At 44.1% G+C, this 21,406-nt stretch overlaps 1 long non-coding RNA gene across 1 annotated transcript in view; it reads right to left on the bottom strand.

Annotated features, from left to right (window-relative positions):
• Window positions 1-497: 497 nt before the first annotated feature.
• Window positions 498-21,406, bottom strand: part of LOC144149412 (uncharacterized) — a 43,765-nt gene continuing 22,856 nt past the window's right edge. Inside the window, exons 2-3 of the long non-coding RNA XR_013318299.1 lie at window positions 15,725-15,898; window positions 498-653 (exon numbers count right to left, since the gene is read on the bottom strand). This is a non-coding gene — a long non-coding RNA (uncharacterized LOC144149412). The remainder of the gene's footprint in view (window positions 654-15,724; window positions 15,899-21,406) is intronic.

The following is a 21,406-nucleotide window of genomic DNA, read 5'->3' on the forward strand; positions in this document are numbered from 1 at the left end:
AGGAACTCAGTGGAGCGATTTTCCGCTTTGAGATGTGCTGGGCCATAGTTTGCACAATTTCATTAGCTCATTGACGGCCTCGCCAACACCAGGCGCATTGTGCATAGAGGCGTTGTACACAGAGTCGTCCTTGTCGGAATATTGGTGAAGGGAAGTGTAAGCACAGAGAGCAAAGTCTTGTTATGTAAAGGTCCCACTCCTGTCACGCGTCATGGATACATGACCCGTCACTCCAGAAAATGGTTGCATGCATCAATTTTTGAAGGGTGACCACTTTGGACGAGTAACCATATGTAATAGACTGTTTTGGATCATATGATTTGCAGCAAATACTTTTTATTAAAGCACCAAAAAAACGTTAGCCAAAAGTCACTTCTGAAAGTTGTTCTTTTTTTAATTTATTAAAAAGCGGTTTATTTTATTTAAAAGGCACAAAACAACACTACTGGTGCACATCCAGTTAGAATAAAAACACGGAATTTTGAAACATCCAAAGGGGAAAATAGTGTCTTTATTTCAGGGGTAGGTGTAACAGAGAAGCCACTGAATTATCATTATTGGATACCAGCACTGTGTGCTGTTTTTAATATTTGGCCTGTGTAGCAATCACATTTTCTTGCTGTCAGGGCATTTATGAGTGATATGTTTGACATCTGAAAAGTAAAATAAACAACAAGAGTTGTATAAATATTGGCGGCAGGAATTCCGTGTGGCTGATCGAAGAAGTATCAAAACGTTTGCGACAACGGGAAAACTCAATTTAGTTTTGTCACTAATGAAGCAGCTTTTTTGTCAAAATGTCTTCCTCATAATGTATTGTTTGCCGAAGATAACCTGTGAGAAATAAAGTTTTCGGTTATTCTCGCGCGCCATAAACGTTGAAAAAAGTGGTAGCTTTGAGGAGAGGTGCACTACATCTACCGTTCTTCTGAAAAAGAACGGTCAGCTGTAAACTGCGGTTTACGCATTGAGGAGCATGCCAAATTCACGTATGGCAAGGCATAAAAAAATTCCAAAGAATATGCAACGATGGTAAAGTAAACTAGTCGGAGTGTTGGTTTAATGAACGAATAATATCTGCAAAAAGTTCTCGTACTGGTATGCTAGAGGCTATAGCCCGCAGGGTGTCTTCTTGGACTCTCTAAACATACTTTTGCAGGATAATGACTGTTCATACAAAAGAAGCAAAAATAAACACTGAAACCAGCAAAGCAGTGAGTTGAAGACAGAGCTACGAAGTTCCGTTCACCACTAGTGGAATGGCAAAACAACAAGGGAGAAAGTCCGATGAAAAGACCACTCACTGTAGAGTAGCCTAAACATGGCAGCAATTCCTGTGATAACCTCGTGGGTTATGCTTCTTTCACGGCTATTTTACTACAATGCTTTGACAGTTTCCTTGTTTTTGTTGAGCCGGTCGCCCTGAGGGGTCGCCCTGAGTCGCCCTGAGTCGCATTGAGCCGGTCGCCCTGAGTCGCATTGAGGGAATAATCATTTTTAATGGCGTCTGCAGAGTATGCAAGGTTGTATAATACCGTTTATATAGTCTGACAACCCGGACTTTGTTGAAGAACCGGCAATAGTTTTTCTAGCGAACATTTTGTATTGAGACAGAGAAAACCAATAATGAAGAGTTCTTCAATTGTTTCTTCCAAAAAACACTGAGTCCGGAATTAGGAAACTCAGTGCACCTGAATAGTCTGTTGATGACGATGATGACACATTGGTTGTTTGCCAAGGGTTAATTGACCTGGGTAGCCATCGTCCTATATTTAAGACACCATCATTTGGCACAAATAGATTCACCCGGTAGCTGCAGTATCACCCGGCATCAAATAAAACGACCACCCAAAACTTTGTGACCAAATCTTCAACAGTTAAAATCGCAGTGGACATTACACAATGCTTGCGTACACAAAAAATGGATTACGTAGAGCCTTAGAATTGAACTGTTGTCTTGCATGTTATGCTACTTATTTTGCACATACATTGTCTTTGGATGCGCCAACTATACAATAAGTAGCAGTTTTAAGAACTGGTTTTATGAAATATATCTTTAAATCTATCAAGGCAACATGCTTATTCAGAAGCACACGCCTCCCAAACTGGAAGTTTGCGTCTGGGTATTAACTAGTCCTGCTTGAAGTTTGTAGGAGTCAGTTACACAGATTAGTCTACTGTGAGGGTGTTACAATTAATTTTACTGGTGATATACATTGACAAAAAAGTGGGCTCAAGTGCTTGCTTTGGCGACAAAACAAAAACACGCAGTGGCACCTCTTGAATCGCCTATTGAGCCCAGGGAGCGTGCGCGGCCGACTATACGATCGCGACGCAGTCGAAAGTGCACACAAAATATTATCATGATATAGAAAAATAACGCAGATTCAGGGTACTATCAAAATGCGGTAATACAACAGCCTATAAGACAGCTTTTTCAATACATTTTCACCAGCATTGATAATACTCCTTAAGATCAAATGAAAAAGAGTTTGGAACCAAAGATATTACCATAAAAGAATTGTTTATTCCCTGAGAACCCTATCAAACTAAAAATCTGAAAAGGAGTATTGGCAATTCTAACGTAGGAAATAGCAAATCTTTTGAGAGCAAACAAGTAGGCAATTTTTATTGTTCATAAGCATGAGGCGGAATGATTCATACTGTTTGCTCTTTGGCATTTGGAGCCAGTGGAATCGGCATGCCTCTTATTTTATTACAAAATCATCGTTAATAAAATATAAGCGTGTCAGTATTTACCCTGTAATAAAAGTGGTTAATATGTAATTTCAATTGACGTAAATAATTCCCTGACCAGCGTTTTTACTTGACCTGTCCATACGGAAGTTTTGCTTTACTATAAAGCATAGGAATATATGATCGCGAGAAGCGATATTTAAAATTAGTAGCCCACTCTTTTCCTCCCAAGACCTCAAGGTACAATGGTATTGGTACCGAGGAGTAATAAAAGTAATTTCTTATTTAATATTATTCCGCACAATGTGCCAAATCCAGAACAAACATTTATCAAAATAGTATGCTCTTGCTCAATTTCACTGAAAGGGTTTAGTTGCCATCAAACGTACCCAACTTAACCGGGACATCCTCATTTAAAACTGCCCTTATAGCTTTCCTAGGAAAGGTACTTTTGTGATTCGTATCGATGTATTAGGATTTATGCACGTGTATTCTGCTGTTTATATGCGTTTATCCCATGTCACAGTGTTTTTTGCTTCATTTTGTATTTCGGTTTATGGCTCATTTTGCCTATTTCTCGAAACAGGTGTCAAGGGGTGTTTTCTTGAGTTACAAGCTAATCCCCGCAATGTGACGCATCTAGAACTTACGCTAGTTATGCACATAACTAAAACAAAGAATAAACGTACAAATTAAAAAAAATATCCTAACTGGTGTGGTCACTGAATCAATATAAGAGGTGGAAGGAAATTTGTAAGGAGAAAGAATCTGATTCGAGGTCACATCTCCCGCTTTTGTCGACGCCGCCAACGGGATGAACGACGTGGCTATGCTGCCTAAGAGCGCGAGAGCGTACCCCCGAACTACTACGGCTACCGGCGGTGTGCGTACCCGTCGCCTCCACGCCGCTCCCCGTCTCCGCCTCAGATTGACGACGTTCCTCGCAGCTCCCGTGCACCACGTCCCCGCTCGCCTTCACCAGGTCGCCGTTCAGTTTCCCCTCTTCGTCCTGCGTCTTACATCGCTAACCACCGCCAGGAAAACTAGTTAATGCAGTTTTGGGAGGGAAAACTGCATCTCCTGCTAAGCTTACAAGTCCTCCAGAGCGTCCGTCGAACTTGGTGTCTGTTTTGGTTGAAGGTGTTTGCGTCGATGCCCTTATTAAAACTGGTGCGAGCGTTTCAGTGATAAGTGCGGAATTGTGTGCTCGTCTACGCAAGGTGCGAACACCCTACACGGGACCTTTTCTACATGGAGCGAATAGCAGTGTGATTAAGCCATCCGGCCAATGCACAGTGCGAATTATCGTTGGTTCTCTTCGGCATCATGTTCAGTGTGCGGTGTTGTCTCCCTGTGCTCATCATCTTATTTTGGGTTGGGATTTTCTCTCATCCGCATCCGCCGTCATTTCATGTGATCACCCTGAAATTCAACTCACGGATACAGAGCAGCTCAGCGGCATTTCTGAAGTACCACAGCTACACCTCACAGCGAGTGCAGATTGTGTTTTAAACCCCCGCCGCGTGACGCTGCTTTCTCTAAGCTTAAACCGAATCAGTGACGGAAACGTGCTTATAGTTCTCTCTTAACGTTTCCTGCCCAAAGGTGTCGTCATCCCGACATGCCTATTCCGCTTCGCACATGGATCAGCAGAGCTTCTGGCTACAAACGCCACTTCCGAATCCATATTGCTTCCCGCGGGTGCTACTATCGCTCCTGTTCTGCCTGACGATACGCTCTCAGTAGTTCCCCTGTGCTCCGTCTCTTCCGTTGCGACGCCTGCAAAATCTGAGCCAAATATTTTCACACTTAAGGCTACCATCAGCAAAGATTTCTAAGAAAGCGAAACAAACCAGCTACTTAAACTCCTGGATAAACACAGGGACACATTTGACTGCCTTTCTAGCAACTTGGGGCAGACATCTGTGACAGCGCATCGGATCGAAACGAATTGGACCACATCGTCCGCCGTCGCACATACCGTGTGTCATCGTCCGAACGAAAAGTCATCGAAGAAAATGTAGCGGGCATGCTCACGGTCTTCCTCCGTGGTTTTAATCCGCAAGAAGGGTGGTTCCGCGCGGTTTTGCGTGGACTATCGAGCCTTGAATAAGATCACCACGAAGGATGTTTATCCAATGCCTAGATGACGCGCTCGACTATCTTCAGGGGGCGGAATTCTTCTGCACATGTCCAACTGCACATGTCTGCCATTAGGAGAAGGTTCCCGCTGTTACGGCGAGTTTTTAATTATATTTCGGCTTGTGGGTGTCGTTTCACTAAAAATGCAACTTACGAGCTAATTTACCTTTTCAAGCCATGGGAACAGCAAAGCAAAACGCAATTATAGCCTTTAGGCAGTCATCTTGTCCGGTAAGTTATATGAGTTTCTTTTACTTGTGTGCGACTCAGCGCACCGGGCCACACCATCACGAAATAGCGAAAACGTTTATAACTGCGCAACTTGCTGCTAGGAGGCTCCGATTTGGCACCAGGGTGGTGTAGAACTTTGTGAAAAGGAGTGCGATAGAATTAGCACTCACTTGGTGCACGGCTTGACGAAAATGTAAATATTCGCGAAGCTCCATCTAAACACGTTCGCATTGACCGGGAAGGTTCTCTATGCTACCATGTGTGTCCACCGTCAAAACGCAAGCGGACAATGAATGCACCCAAGAAAAGACGAGCGAAGAGCCCAAACACATTAGAGTTTGTTTTAATAACAGACTCCAAATGTCTCGAAGGCGCTAAGGAAAAAAATATGTTGCACGTAAATAACTGCAAGCACGCATTTAAACAAAAAAAAACGAAATGAAGCTCGGGCATGCATCCTGCCAGTAAGCGTGGCATGTTCGTGCTGAGTTGCGTATTTTCATAGCCCCTCCCAATACAAGTACGTGAGATAAGCTACCCGAAATTGACCGCACGTCCCGGGAATATAGTGCATATGATAGAATGGTAAAAGACGTGCACATTGCTGTTTCTATTACGGTTGTAACGCCTCTCACGCAAGGAAAAAGCCCGAGCACAGTTCTTTGTTGTACGCATTTGGAACACTGGTAGAACCTATTGATGAATTCGGAAATATAATTCACCATTTCGCAAAATCACAAAACGTAACGTATGGCACTTTTGATTCAAAATGACATTGTGCGCAGGCTGCCCCACCTAGAAGACGTTAGCAAGCTCACGCTTAGCCATAGCAGCCCCGTGACAGCCAACAAACCCAATTCTTCTTGGCCAATGAATGCTCCCCTCAGAAATCCCGGGTGGTTGGCCTCTCGTCTGGCGAGACCTTCGCAGCTTTCGCATGTGCCTGCCATGCGACTGGGCTAAAACACGACTCCACCAGCTCCACCAATCTCAATCCTCTGTAGATGACCTGCCGACGGCCGCCGTCAATACAGCGACGGAGCAGAGCGTTCCAAGAATGTCTGGGTGTGGACAAGCCACCTTTGGAAATTCACCCTGGCAACGTTTAACGCACACTTTGTCTAGTGAGGGCTGTACTACCAAAGGAGATATGGGATATTAAGCGGGATTATATAGGGCTTGCTGAAGTTATAAATCTTAGCAATTCTTCATGGCGTTCATTATAGGGCATATTGTATGGTACAGTGGGCCCCAAGAGATGAAAGAACAGCTGGTAAGATATTTATAAGAAAACCAGCGGAAACGTGAATGCGTTTTCCTGCATTAGCGAGAAAGTCGCGGCCTATGTGATAAAGCTAAACAAGGGATATAAGTAACAAATAGTATAGCCCTATGTGCAACCACCAGCTATGATAATGAAGCCGTAGATATGTTCTACGTGAACGTAGAATAATTAATAAAGAATACAACAACGCAGTCCAAGATTGTGATAGGAGGCTTTAACGCAGAAGTCGGGTAGAGCGAAATGAATGACATGTCAGTGAGAAAGTTCGGAACCGACAATCGCAACCGTCGAGGACATACACTTGCGGGATTTGCCGATAGAAATCAGCCCCGGTTGATGAACACATTCTTCTACAAACGACAGACCAGGAAATAGACATGGTAAAGCCCAGAAGGCAAAACCACATACAAAATTGAGTTCAGCTGAAGTAAGAACCCCGTTATTGTGCAAGATATAAAGAAGCTAATTCTGATTCGGAGCAGCGATAATTGGTTCGTTAGTTGCAAACTAAGGCTAAATTTAGTAAGAGAAGACAAAAAACTTGTGAAAACTGAAAACAAAACAGCACATTGCCAGGGACAACCACATCGCAGGAGTTTAAAAGAGCACTTCAAAACCAATTCTCACTTTTGAACCAGGAGAGCGTGTCCTTTTAGGCAGGAAAAATGACAATATAACATCGGCACTCACTGAATCAGCAGCAGTTAGGGGACGGGCAACTTGTAGGGACAATACTGGAAAACTAATAAAACCAATCAATTATTTTCAAACAAAAAACATGAAAGTGTCACATACGACGGATCTGACTGAATTAGCGGAGCGGTCGCAATGAATTAAGAGAAGTAAAACAAACGACATTCCTTCATATCAACTGGCTGCTAGAGAACGGGACACGGACACGACTCCATGGCTGAGCAGAACCGAGTTTATTTCGCTTCTTTCTCCTCTCTCCTGATGCTGACCGCAGGCGGTTCGCCGCCTTTGTCCTCTTCCTTTTCCCTAATTCCGCATCATATGCCCATCCCCGAGAATGACGCTAGTTCTTGGGAAATCCAGAACAGGTTAGTCCAGGTTTCAACGTACATGGGTAGTCCAATGTCAATTCCTTTGAAAAATGACACGTGGCAGATACACCCTGCTTTATCCTCCATCTACGCTTCTTCGTGGCACGATACCTTCTTCTTACTATCTTCTTGGAAATGACGGTGCATGCTGTTTCCCTCGAACCGGGCTGTCTTGTGAATAAGGTAGCAAAAGTAGTCCTCGAGTGTTTATGGATAAATCGTACTCCGTCTGCAGCGTCAATCTTATGGTCAGTGGTCCCCTTTTCTTTTGCTGTTCGCTTCCAATGTGGCGTTCTGCCTGTTGCCTGAATGTTTTGCAGTTGCGTTCGAATCAATGCCGCCGAGCTCGTTTTGCTTACTTCTTGTGGTGGAATGGACGTTTCATTTTCACGTGTCCTTATTTGCACGTTTTGAGGTTTGCTGCCGAGCCACTCGTTTGGTAACGGTGGTGTTCAAGTTAATGCCTCTCTGTTCTTGCACGCGAAACCACTGCTAGGTTATTTAACCATTGTCGTGATCAGAGCGTTGTCCGTGCCCCACGGCTTCATGGGCTTCGGTGCTGTCGCATTCGAGTCTGAGATGGTATCGTCATCGCTTCGGCAGTGCCACGGGGCAGTTTGCTTGGTCGAACGTGGTTTTTCTGCTACATCACGCGGCCTGGTTTACCGACGAATTTCCAAATGTACGGTCGCTGTAGTGCTCATCCTCTCTTCCAACGACAAGGACGAACCAACTGCTTCGAAGGAAGCACCATTTATTAAGGTGAGTACTGCTTTCGCCACATCCTTTGTCTGAGAGCAGTGTTATACACGTTCCTCTAAAACAGGAACGAAAGATCGTTCCTTGTTCCTTCAAAGTTTGGAACAAAGTTCTCATTACAAGTTCTGTTGTTGCGAAATGAACACGTTCCAGTTCAACTTCCAACATTCGAACGTGTCATTACATTAATATTACATGTCGTTTTTATTAAATAATGGTTTCGTAAACCTTATCCCCAATTTACCTGGAGATACAAATATGATAAAGAAACGCTTCTACATAATTTTTTTTCAGGTAGCCGAGGCAACTCCTGACGTGTCTAAAAGCGATTTTTGTACGCTTTATTATGGGTGCTACACATATATCACTTTCCACTTCCGTCTTACTAATGCGCGGTAAGGCTACAGCGCTTCAGATATTCTAGAAAGTTACTCGCATGCCGCAACGTAATTAAAAGTCTTGCATGTAAAAAAACACCCATGCCATTTAATGAATGTTGATTCAATATTACAGTTTGTTTAAAATAAATTACCTGCCCCTTTGCAGAGAATTTATTTCGGTCACAAAAGTGAATCTTTGCGGATCATACAAGTCAAATTTGCGAGGTACAAAATACAGCCATGCAAGTAATGACTACGAAGTTCGCAAGCCAAGTTTAGGTCGCACGGCAATAATAAGAAAAAAAGCCAACAGCGTAGTCACACTTGAAATTACCCACAAGAATTACAAAGTATGCCGAATACACTCAGAGTAGTAGATAAAGCAAACAACCACCGATAGCCAAGTGTGGGGACGCGACGAACAAATCTGTTGCAGTAGTTATAAATATGCATAAGCAAAAAGCACCAAATAACACGGAACCTAATCACGTGCACAAAAGAACGTTTTCGCTTTAAATGCTATAGTCGGACACAAAGTACAAGATATAAAGTAAAAGAAACAATTGTAAATAAAAAGACATGAAAAAACAAGAAAACACGTGCCCTGGTACAGGCCACAGGACACAGGACAGATTCTTTGGCTGTTCAAGCAGAAAAAAGTTATCCACAACAAAGTTACATGATATGGCAGAAGAGAAGAAAATGTAAAATGAATGAAGAAACGTGAAAGCTATTAGTGGAAAAAAAATCCCGAATACATGGTCGCAGCTAAGCAGACTCTCTTGTTTGAACTCAGCAAGAGTGTCATCTCGATGTTGGAATCAGACAGACGAACCCGTTTTTTCGTTTTTTTCGTTAAAATTTCGTGGGCACGTTGAAGAGCCGTTCCACGGAAGCTCATGAGGGTACTGACGAGTTGTACTTGAAGAAAAGTTTGTTCAGCCCCTCTAACAATTTTATCTGCCACAGCGGGTAGTCAACTGGTACCAGCAGGTACCGCGACACCTCATCCTGCGGCTCTGTTGGAAGGGCGTGCTGCCCAAACAAAAAGACATCCTCGGGCGAGGACGAGGTGCAAAATCTGCGCTGTATGGCTCGGTCACCGCAGCCAGCTCGGTCTTTATGGCGTCGGTCGCCTTCTCTCGCATAGAACTGCCTGGGTTTCACGATAGCTTAAACCATGGGATTAAGGAACTGGCCACAACGAGCTTGCACTTTCCTTTGAGGGCTTCAAACCAGAGATCTCGAACAGTTCGCGGTGACTCGGTGACTGTGCAATCCAGGTGACCTTTCGAATGCCCTCACAGCGAGAGCAACTCCCTCGATAACAACGGAACTGCACCTCGCGCGACTAATTCGGTAATTACCCCTGTCAATAAACGGTGTTTTCGAGAGGTACCTGCAGCTCCGCTCGGACTTAGAAACCTTTCCCCGGCAGAGAATAATTCTATCGGCCAGACGCGCACCTTGGCCTCCCCATACAAATGGTGAAAGGTGAAAATATTTCTCGCGACTGCGCTATTCACCCGTCGAAGGCCGCGTAAGCTCAACCGGTATGAAAGCAAGCCCAAGCTTCGGCCCGCTTCTGCTTTCTTCAGCCTTTGACTTTCGAGGAAGCACGCTCCGCTGAATGGCGGGAACTTGGCCAGCTTATAGAAAAAAAAACACAGTGGTGACTTGCTTATTTTTCTACTGGAGCCTTTGCATCAAAAAACAGCCAATGCCTAGCGATGTAACGTTTGTAGAAGGAACGCCGTTTCTTCCCTTTCTTCCAAAACCTAGCCATGTACCGTTGCAGTTCCACAGTCCATTATTTGAAGAGGCAAATACACCAATCAGGGGACTGTATTCAACGCGGTCCCAACATTTCGGAGCCAACTCGGCTCCTTCATCAGGGGTGACTGTGTACGACAAGAAGCAGCGGTTATTTAGGGTGTCTTCATTTTCTTTTTTTGCTGGAATCTTGCCCTTGAGCGTCGGAAGCCTTGGGCGTAGATGGTGGGAAGGGATCCGAGGGATCTATACAGGCCTTGCCGGTTCCCTTGTATGTGCCAGGACTCAAGGAGTAATCTTCGTGAGTAATGGGTTTCTCTGCCAATCACATGCGCGCCATCAAAGTTAATCCTGTGGGTAGCTTTTTCGCAGGGCTCGGCCAATGAACTCCGCTAACTGTCGGACTTGCCAATGTCGTTTTTGTGTTGGTGGAGGCATTCCGTGAAGTTCCTGGTCTCCCCAAAAGAACTAGCGGGGCATTGTGAGCAAGCAATGTTGTAGACGACCCCTTGAGCTTTTTCTTTTGGCGGCCACTCTTTAGGCCGAGGTATGACCCATCCAAAAGTTAACACTGGCTTGTAGGAGATTACAATGCCTTCCTTGCGAAGAATGTGGAAAAATGTTTCACGCATTCCGTTAACTTAGGGTACGGAAATACGCGTGAGTCGGCGTGCGGAGAGGGTGGGGGTAGACGGCGGAGACAGAAGAAGGTAGTTGACCGGCGGGTTCGATGCAGAGAAATTTTCTTCTTTGCAGCCTGATTGAGGGAGATGGCGTTTGACGCGTCGTGTGAAGTTGCTCGTGTATCCATTTTTTTCAAGTAAAAAATTACGGCTTCTTCGTCTTTCTCCCGGTCCTCCTCTGGTGAGCATATAGTTCTGGCTATAAGTAAGAGAGCTGAGACTGCAGATGATTTGTGGGAATTAGGGTGACAGGAATCGAACGCTGACCACAGGATTAACTTTGACGGCGCGCAGATGATTGCCACCGAAACCCATTATTCACAAAGATTACTCCTTGAGTCCTGGTACATACAAGGGAACCGGCAAGGCCTGAATAGATCCCTCGGAGCCCTTCTCACTATCTACGCCCACGGCCTCCGACGCAGAAGGGCAAGATTCCAGTAAGAAAAAAGGAAATGAAGACACCTTATGTAACCGCTGCTTCTTGTCGTACACAGTCACCACAAATGAAGAAGCTGAGTTGGTTCTGAAACGTTGGGACCGGTTTGAATAAACGCCCTTGGTTGGTGTATTAGCCTCTTCAAGTTTAACCCAACCAGACAGATTTCTGCCGAAGATTTTCACATTCACAGTCTCTTAATGGAACGGTGGCATTGCTCCGTTCCTTTAAAAACAAACGAGTCGCAGGAACGCTGTTCCGTACAACACTGACTGAGAAGTTACACCTCTGGGAGGCCCCTGCTTGTGTTGAGGTACAAGCAAAATCTTCCTGGTGCCGAACCATGCCTCAAATGTGCCTCAGAAATTTGCACCATCAGTGAAACCTTCGCGCGACTTATCGTGTACGAGTACTCTTTGTGTTTTTCCAGGTCCCTTAAGAAGCTGTGAAAGTTGAGAATCTGGAAATTCAGCTTCCGAAACTCGTCCTGTCTTTGTTCTGCCATACGCCACGAATCAATAAGCACACTTATAATAAAGTGGCGAAATTGGCGAGTTGGATAGCATTCATGGTGATCAGCGTGAAAGAAAACAACACATTATATTCTTTTGGGAGGATTGCTAGACACCAGCAGTTATGCTGCCAGGTTCGGTTATGTCCGCCCGGAGAATACCCGCAAAGTGCGAAGTTTTTCCATGACCTGCGTGCCATCAGAACCAGGGAGCACAGCAAAGCTAGGGACGGGGGTGTTTGATTACTTGGGAGGATGGAGGAGCACGCAACCATGGCAGGCAGAGTTCAAGAGTGAGGCCTCCTGAATGAGAAGATCGGACGTACGTGAATCCACGAACTCTGGGGAAGGCGCTCCACGTGAACTCTGCAACAATGGCACCTATTGAAGGAACTTTGCAAATAGGGGGAAATTGAAAGCAACCGGATGTACACACTTACAGATGAGAAGGGTAACACTACGCACAATTTGAACAAGGTAATAAAAGTAGCACGACAATTCTACACCAGGCTCTATGCCAGCGACCTTAGAGCAGGAGAAGCTGTTTAGAGTACAAAACTGAAATTGCGATGTCGCACTAATAACTGAAGCGGAAGTTGGAAATGCTCTCAGGTATAAAGATAGGAAAAGCTGCAGTTGCCGACAGCATAACCGTATATCTTTGGAAGCAGAGAAAACATATTCTACTGTAAAAGCTTTCTGCACTGTTTTCGGAATGCGTAAAGACTCAGCAAGTGGCAACAGCCTGAAAAAAATGAAATTAATGTTCAAATAAAGGGAAATCACAAGGACCTAACGGATTACAGCCGCACCTAGCTACAATCAGACGTTTACACCCTGTTTACCAAAGCTATAGTTTGTTGCATCGGGGACATCCTACATTCCTGTCAGCTCAGAGAGCAAGCAGGCAAAGTTTTGGAAAGGGTATTCAACCATGAATCACTTTCATGTCGTCAGTCAAAGGAAAGAAAAATCCTAAGAGTAAACTTACGCTTTTTCCTGATATATAGATTGCGATAAAGCGTTTGATCACGTACGGACCGCACCCGTTTCACAACCACTAAGAGACCACGGAATCGAAGAAATCTATAAAAATTTTAAGGAATTCACGGGCAGCATAATCCTACACAAGCAAAGCGGTAAATGTTCCATTCTAATGGGAGTGAGACAGGAAGATAGCAAAGTGGGGTTAAACATAAATAGGAATGAATACAAAGAATGACAAATAAGTATTCCTAAAATGCCTCATTCAGCTTAGGAAAAAATGACAAAAAAAATAAAAAATATAGCCACCTCAGTTAGAATGATAACGCTTACCCAATCCACGAGAGTGCAATCCCTCGCAGAATAGGTATGGGTCGGGGAGCAAGGATTTCTAAATACTAATACTATGCTACTCCGGTCAATAAATGATAAAACAACAGTGCCTCCTGCCAGTGCTGACATACGGAGGTGAAACTTGGCGCATTACTTAAGAAACAGTACAACCGTGGGCATCATAACAGCAATAATAACAAACACGAATGATTTCGTTTGTATGCATTGAACTCAAGCCACGGTTATTAAAAATTAGAGGCAGAGGTTAAAAATATTAGAAAAGATCAAGAAACTGCATGCAGAGAATCAACAAAATATGGAGAATGTATACAAAGAGCAAGAGGTTTTATAGTATTGCGCCCAAGTGATGCAAGTGTAATTTTATATTGGTTAAAAGGAGAGCGCATAGTTCAGGAATTTGAGAACTTTTGTGAGGAGTGATCTGCTGTGGTGGGTTGCAGGAATGCGAAATGTTTCACATGTTCACTTTGCTTTTCAAAAGCTTAACTAGTAGATGTGTGCAGAAAACGTGCTTATTGCAACGTACTATGATTATGTCGAACTGTAGAGCGTTATGCTCCTCGGTGTTTTTTTTTTTTTTTTTGGGGGGGGGGGTAGCGTAATTACGAACGCTATAACCCGTGATTTGAAGGTACTTGCGTTGAAGTTCACAAACAAGCGTCAAGCATTTTGCCTTATACACTTTCATTAAAATCCACCACGGGGTATCTGTGCAAGATAAAATCAAGAAATAGTGCTGGAGTTTTGTGTGTTAAACAAGTACAGTTGAATATGCCCATGTGTGGAAATGAGCAAGAACTGTCCTTTCGGTAGTTTTTATCCTGGGCTCATTCGGGGTCTTCATTGCACAAAATTATAAATTAACATCCTAAAATGATCGTTTCATTTGCTTTTGATTTCTAGAGGAACAATGATTGCTCTCCTCACAAAGAGCAAGGAGGTGCGAATATTCCCTCACAGTAATACATTTCGGTGTGGGAGGGGTTTTCTGTCAGTTGGTTGAGAAAGTCAATGTTTCTGCATACCATTTAAAGCTACTGCTCCCTCAGAAGTGCTCAAAAGTTTTGTCTGTCCTGGTTACTCTTTTTATGACAAAGCAGTATTAGAATGACCATGAGGCTTTTATATTCCGCCAGCACAGACAAACAACCTATGCAAAAAAACCAGGGGAAGATGCAATGTGAAATGAAGGTTATTACAATCTATGTTGTGTCATTCAGCATGTCCGAATTCCCATTAAGAACACAACATTCAATTAGGCAAAAAAAAATACAATTCTTTCTGGAATGCTGCTTCAATTGGGCCGAGCCTATTTCTGCTAACCATTAAGGAATAATTGAAACGCTGTGATATACTTTACTGAACTGAAGTCGGTGGTACCTCATTATTCTGTACGAATGTTCGAAAATTATTGTTCCTTATTTGCTGAACAATCGCTTTCCTTGTAACTTGAGTACACTAGACATACCTTAACTTGTTTAAACGAACGTCTGTAAATCAGAACCTTTTCTGTTTTGACAAAGTTACACTGCACCAACCCGAAATCTGTACCAAAAAACGAAACATAGAGATTTCTCATAATCAATTCTTTTTCGTGTCCTACACTTTAGAGTTTTTTTCAACGCTAGAGTTCCTTTTCAGCATTTAAAATTACACTACCTTTGCAATTTTATTAAAAAAATTACTGGACGCCGATTGTCACAAAAGAAAAATTAGGAAAGAAATCACGTGCTATGCCTTCTACCTTTCTTGCTTGACCTGTTGGAAAGTTACGGGCAAATATTTGCCAGTATTTACTCTATTTGCAAGTTTGTGTAGAAGATTTAACGTTTACATAGCGTACGCTCTTTGAAGCTGTGAATAAACGCTTAAACAAAAGTTGTTCGGGTGTAGTCTTTATATATTGCCACCACGCTGTTAAGATAAGAGCCAAGACATAGCAGCAAAGCCCGCTGGGCTGAATTTAACCTATATACAGTTTTATGCAATAGAAGAAACTGATTTACCTGAAAACAAACCTGCACCTATTGGATGTTGTACAGCCGAAGAAAAAGAAATGAAAAGACCGGTCTCCTTAGCCAGAAAATGCATACTGCAAGACTGCGAACCAAATTTTCTATGATTACTGGAGCCACCTTTCGGGTGGCTACCGGGAATTGCCGTTAACCATAAGCAGTCGGGGAAGCCCGAATAGCAATGGAACAAGACCTTTTGCATTATTATATCCGATATCCCCCCCAACACACAAGCAACACTTGTCTGCTGTAGCGTGGAAAGTTGTATTACCGCGGGAGAAGATCATGACAAAGAACTCATCCCTGGTTAGCAGCCAACAGTGTGGCATAGTGCTATTTTTGTGCTCAAAATAGGGGGATAAAAAACACTATCAATATCGCGCCTAAGTGCCGACTTAGTTACTTACGCGCACAAAAAGAAATACATTTCGTGCAGGTTGGAAAATTGTTTCCGTTATCTTCCGGCTGTCCTTGGGGATTTTTCGTGCACGTGTCTGTACTAGGGTCAAACGACCACATAACAGCGTTGTTTTTAAATGAGTATTGGACCGGCCGCAGGCATCTTGGTGGATAACGTTGACCTAGAGCAAATCGAAAGTTAGGAGTGTTGAGTAAGGAGAAGGATTCAACTGTCAAAGAAAGGATAAATGTGAGAAAATGCAAAGAATACAGTCTTTCATAGTAGAGCTGTATAATATGTAAATATTTCATAACATGAGTACATGTGTAAATGAAGTTCGAGGTGCTCGTTGTTCACATTAGAACAAAACCACCAATACAATTACGAGTGCACACTCCACAGCCACTTATAAACACACAGAAACAAGAGCAAACGCTCACACAGACATACAAATACCGACAACACAAACACCCAATTTTAACTATGTGTGGAAAGGCAGACACGAAAAAACAATAGCAACGAGTTTAAATAGGTTTTATGGAGTAGACGTGCCTCTATGAGTGGTTATATTCTTTACTTCCTTAGGATCCCCAAAAAACAACGCCGTGGATCACCCAACTGTTGCACGCATGAGACTTGTCAGCGAAATGTTCCCTAGTTACGCTGAAACTGTACTCGCTATACTCTGCGCTGTTTTGCCACTTCACGAAGTATGCAAGCAGGTTTTATCATTATGATTGCAGATGACATCATCACAGTGCGGCGAGCGTTTCAACAGTTATCCTGTCATGAACATTTAAATGCTTGTTCTGCAAGAATATTTGCCATGGATGTCGAACATATTTGGAGTTAAACGAGGCTAACTACGTACAAGCCATCCTCATTAGGGCTGAAATCGGAATTAGCTACGCAAATTCCTTGATGAAAGCTCTAGCGCTAACCTGGTCTCTTTTTAAAATTAAAAAGCCACTGCACAACAAAGGATATATATATACACAATGTGTTCAGCAGCCGCTGTGACTCAGGGGCTAAGACTTTGGGCTGCTGAGCAAGAGGTCGCGTGTTGGATTCCCTGCGGCGGTGGCCGCTTTTCTGATGGAAGCGAAAAGCAAAAACGCCCGCGTGTACGAGATTTCGGAGCATGTCAAAGATCCCCAGGTGGTAGAAATTACTCCGGAGCCTTCCACTACGGCACGCATCGTCGCCTGCGCTGCGTCGGCACGTTAAACCCTACAATCAATAAACACACAGTGGGTTCGTGATTTGGAGGTACAATGAAGAAAAATGTTATTTTTTATTAAGGCATTTAGGCTTGCACACCTAGGTTCTTATGGCTGTCATTCCTAGATGCTATCTATCCCATTACCAGGTAGAAAAATGGGCTGAGGCTTAGCTCAGCCAACCCTGGACCCTCTTAGGTACTATTCAAGTGATTTCTTGTGTCTATGCACACGCCCATCCCGACAATAATCCTTTTATTGCATCAGCATTTGATATTCAATCGATTATAGGATTGCTGCAGTCCTAGGTGGATATTATTGATTCCTGGCTGTACAGTATTTGTTTTTTTTATTGTCCATAAATTCTCAGGAGTTTTCCCGATCTGTGCCAGTGTTATTTCACTCTCAGTTACTGACCCTGCGTCAGTCCTCCTGTTCTCTCTTTGAAGTATTTCGGTATACGCCAGTGAGCTTGACTCAAACCAACATGACGCCGTCGTACAGCCTAAACGCAAACACGCTGTTCGCGTGTGGACGAGTCTCAGTTATAGAACGAAGGGTACGCGCAGAAAGTTTCTCCTTATGATATACAGAATATAGGTTAGCTTGGCCACATTTTAGAGTTTGGCCGGAATGTTATTTGATTGGTCTACGGCTAACAAGCTACGTAATCTGGTACTTTTGGAACGCCAGGTTCTTCGCACATTCCTCCTCTGCTAAATAGGTTCCGCTACTTACTGTGAAAACCTGTCTTACCGCCTAAAGCTTTGGGGTTAAAAGGCCGCACTTTATGTTTGCTGCTGAAGCGGCTGCTTTTTGCGCGCACTTGTTGCACAGATCGTTTTGTCCGCCCAACACTATATTACCCAGCTTTATTTCTCGATTAGGTGCCACGATCAATAAGTTTATTTGCTGACTTGAGAAAACGCGTCTCTCCATCAACTTCCAGCCTGCCTCTTCTGAGATCTCTCGGCCTTAATGCAGCCAGTTGGCATAATATATACAGATTACTCCATACCAGAAGAAAACTCCCGTGCGTGCGTAATTTTCCGTTTTTAAAACGGGTCCTTTCGCTTCGTAGGTTTACGTTTATTCCCAAATTTTATTCTGAAGTCTTGGGAACTTGTCTTGGCACTACGAAAGTTGGTGTTATCAATATTACCTGGAATCGTGAACCCAGATTCTTTTTCTGCATTCTAAGCCTTTTCTTCCCCTAAAAACACTCCCTTTCTGTGCACCTTTCGAACAGTACTGCGGCCTCATCTCACTGAAATTCCCCTATTTGTGTCCTGGACATCCGGGGAACACCTTCAGTGACAGTGAACATACTCCTCTATCGTTCAGAGATTGCGAAACGCGGTTCTGCCGTCCGGATGTTGGCTCGGCCTTCGTGCGCTTCATTAAATATTCTAAAAGATTCGCATTACGATTTGGATTGGTTACTCTCACCTTGAATATTTTTTCTGTCGTTTCTCCATTCAAAACGGTTATCTGCCTTTCTGTATTATTTCTACTAAGTGTCTCGTACCTGAGAATGTGTTTCTTAAATTCACTGTGTTCAGTTGATTGGCTAATTCACTCACTGGGTATGCGCCATAAATAAAGGAATGTCAACCACCCCAAAAACAACTTTTTACCTGACATAGAGCTTGCTCGATTCTGCGCTTAGCCCCTCGGGGCTCCAGAACTCACTCTTAAGGAATACTTCCTGAAGTGTCTTCCAAAGACCCGACAACCTCCTTTAACAGTTGTGGCTTTCGGGTGCGGTGATTCTATGATACCAGCAAGGCGCTCCGCAACTGTACTCTCGAGAATATGTCACAAGCAAAAACACCAATCTTCATCGTCCATTCCAAGCGTGATATGCTCCGCCCCTGTCCACCTTCCGGACCAGACGCGACGTAGCCGAACACCTCAACATGACGTGTAAGTTTGTATTGCACTTTACGGGCGGTTGCAGACCCACACTTGCGGCGACCAGAGAACACTCAACAGTGTTCCTTTTTTTCTGACGGGAGCAGTTCCTTGGTGATTGGGGAACCATAAATCTGATTTTAAATAATGCTCGGCCTAAACGTACCTTGCTAGACGTGCTTTGGAGATGCGGTGAGCGCAATGTTCCAGAAAACATTGTTTGCACCAGCATGCACAGCCTACAGGAGAACATTTCACAAAGTGCATTGAAAGTACTGTTTACTTCGGCGAAAGCGTAAACACCAGTATGAACGAAAGCTAGTAAATGAATATTACCATTTAGAGCCCAGATAAAGACGTTTTTCTGGTTCGGTTGGAGGAAAAATGCAAAGTATGTGAGAACTTTTTAGTATTTTCCAAAGCTTCCGCCAGATGTAGAAGGATCGAGCCTTAACTCGGTGCACACGGGCGCATAAGCCGAGCTTGACTACTGATTCATCAGGAAATGCTGTCTCCAGCAAATCCGCAAAAGATACCAGAGAAGTTGACTCGCAGTTTCTCCGGTACTGTGTGCTGAACACGCACGCTCATCGCCTTCCCCAGCCCTTCGGAGTGTCCTCGGGGACCAGGCTAGGGAAATATCCTCTTGTGAAGCTCAATAAGCTATCGTCCCCGCTTTTCTTACGTACGCCAACACTGGAGCGACTTAGGATCCCGATGTCGCCACTACAAAGATTTTTCACTATGCGGTTTCCACGCCTTATACTGACGTGTTGAAGGGACCAGGATAGGCTTAGCCTAGACTCTGATCACAGTAATTCATTATAGTGCGTCAATTGGCGCGGCATACTTGGATACAATTTTGTGGCGCACACCACGCTAGAGCCTGAACAGCTTTTTAAGGCGTTGTGAACACTTCCTAGCTGGTGGCGTACAAGCAGGGTGGTATCGCGCTCAAATGTAGAGAAAAGTTACGGTTCTGTGCAGCATTTATTTCAGGCGCCCAATAGTTACCTGCTCGAGTCCGCCACTTCTGGCACAGCGCACATTATCATCCGTCCTTCGCCATCCCTAGGGTGATGCTGTCCGTCAACTATGTAGCACTGTCCTACTTTCAGAAGCGCGGGAAACTGTGCGTCCCTGTTCAAGCTGCAAGTACTACGTTGGCATCGAAATGAAGTTTTGTTGATGTCCCTGAATAAGCCGTCGCTGAAATTGACAGTTGCGCTAGTTCGTTTTGATTTGTCGTAAGAAGCGATTAAAAGGGCACACAGAAGAGTGTGTGTGTCTTCTCTTCTGTGTCCAGTTTTAAACGCTTCTTACGATGAAGCCGTCGCTGCTCTCGCACCAACGGGGTCTGTGGCAGGCATTCCTATCAAAGACGCTATCTGAGGATGTCGCTTAGGGAAGTCGACACCACAACTTTGGAGTTTCAGCGCGCACGGCTACTTCATAGCTCCTCTATCTCCGATACGCATTAACGTACTACTGTATATATTCCAGTTGAGGATACTCTAACCACCGGCACATCAAGTTATTCTTCAAGTAATTTCTTCTCTCGACACAGCGATGTGCTCCGTTGTCCAACGCAGTTCTCATCGTTAAACGGAGGCCGTGGTCGTTCAAAAACTTCGTCTCCAGAATATAAATGTTCGATCATCCGCTGCCGTCCTTGTGGCTCTATCCTGTTATTTTCACACCGAGATAAACGTACTGCTCGCGCCCTCAATTCGTGTCGACCGCAGATGATGTCTTCTGTGGCCCTTCGCCAAGGTCATAGTTTAGCACGACAGAACCGCCATTCTCGTAACTAATCCTAGCTTCTGCCACAGTTGCTCTTCAATAGTGAATGTGTGGGCAGTGTCAAACCGACGGAAGTTGTCGACATCGTCGATCTAGCGTACAAAAAAGTCCCCCCCCCCCCCCCCCCCGTTGCAACCTATCTTCCTAGATGCAACCTCCGCAACCTATCTTCCTAGATGCGCGAATTTGCCGTCTTGACTAGTGAAGTGTAGTTGTGCTATCGACAGCTAAAATCTTTTGCGGGTCTGGTCCGACATCAGCCTCATCCAAACAGTCCAAAACAGTGGCCAAGCGAGTTTTGTGCTTTTGAAAAGTGCCACCGAATGTCACGATATAATCGAGGTAGCACAAGCACACTTACCATTTAAGTCCATGACGTAATGTGTACATAAAGTGCCTAAACTGAGCAGGGCGTTACGGAGTCCAAAAGCCATTTATAAATTTTAAGTGCATTGAACGTGACAAATGCTGTCTTTTTTTATCGTTGGGGTGCACAGGAATTCTCGAGTTGCCTGATCGTAAGACTACTGCGGAGAAGAACGAAGCCGACTGAACACAGTCCATTGCATCGTCTATACGGTTTAGTGGATATGCGTTCTTCTTAGTAAGTTCGTTAAGGCGCCGCTAGTCGACGCATATGCGCCATGACCCATCTTTGTTTTTGACCAAAATCACCGGCGCCGCCCAAGGATTTCATGATTCTCTATTAACGCCCTTGACCATCATCTCGTGCACCAGTTCGTTAGTGACTC

The sequence above is a fragment of the Haemaphysalis longicornis genome, unplaced genomic scaffold (genome assembly GCF_048455015.1).
Source record: "Haemaphysalis longicornis isolate Haplotype H1 unplaced genomic scaffold, Haemaphysalis longicornis Haplotype H1 scaffold_8, whole genome shotgun sequence".
Lineage (NCBI taxonomy): Eukaryota > Metazoa > Arthropoda > Arachnida > Ixodida > Ixodidae > Haemaphysalis > Haemaphysalis longicornis.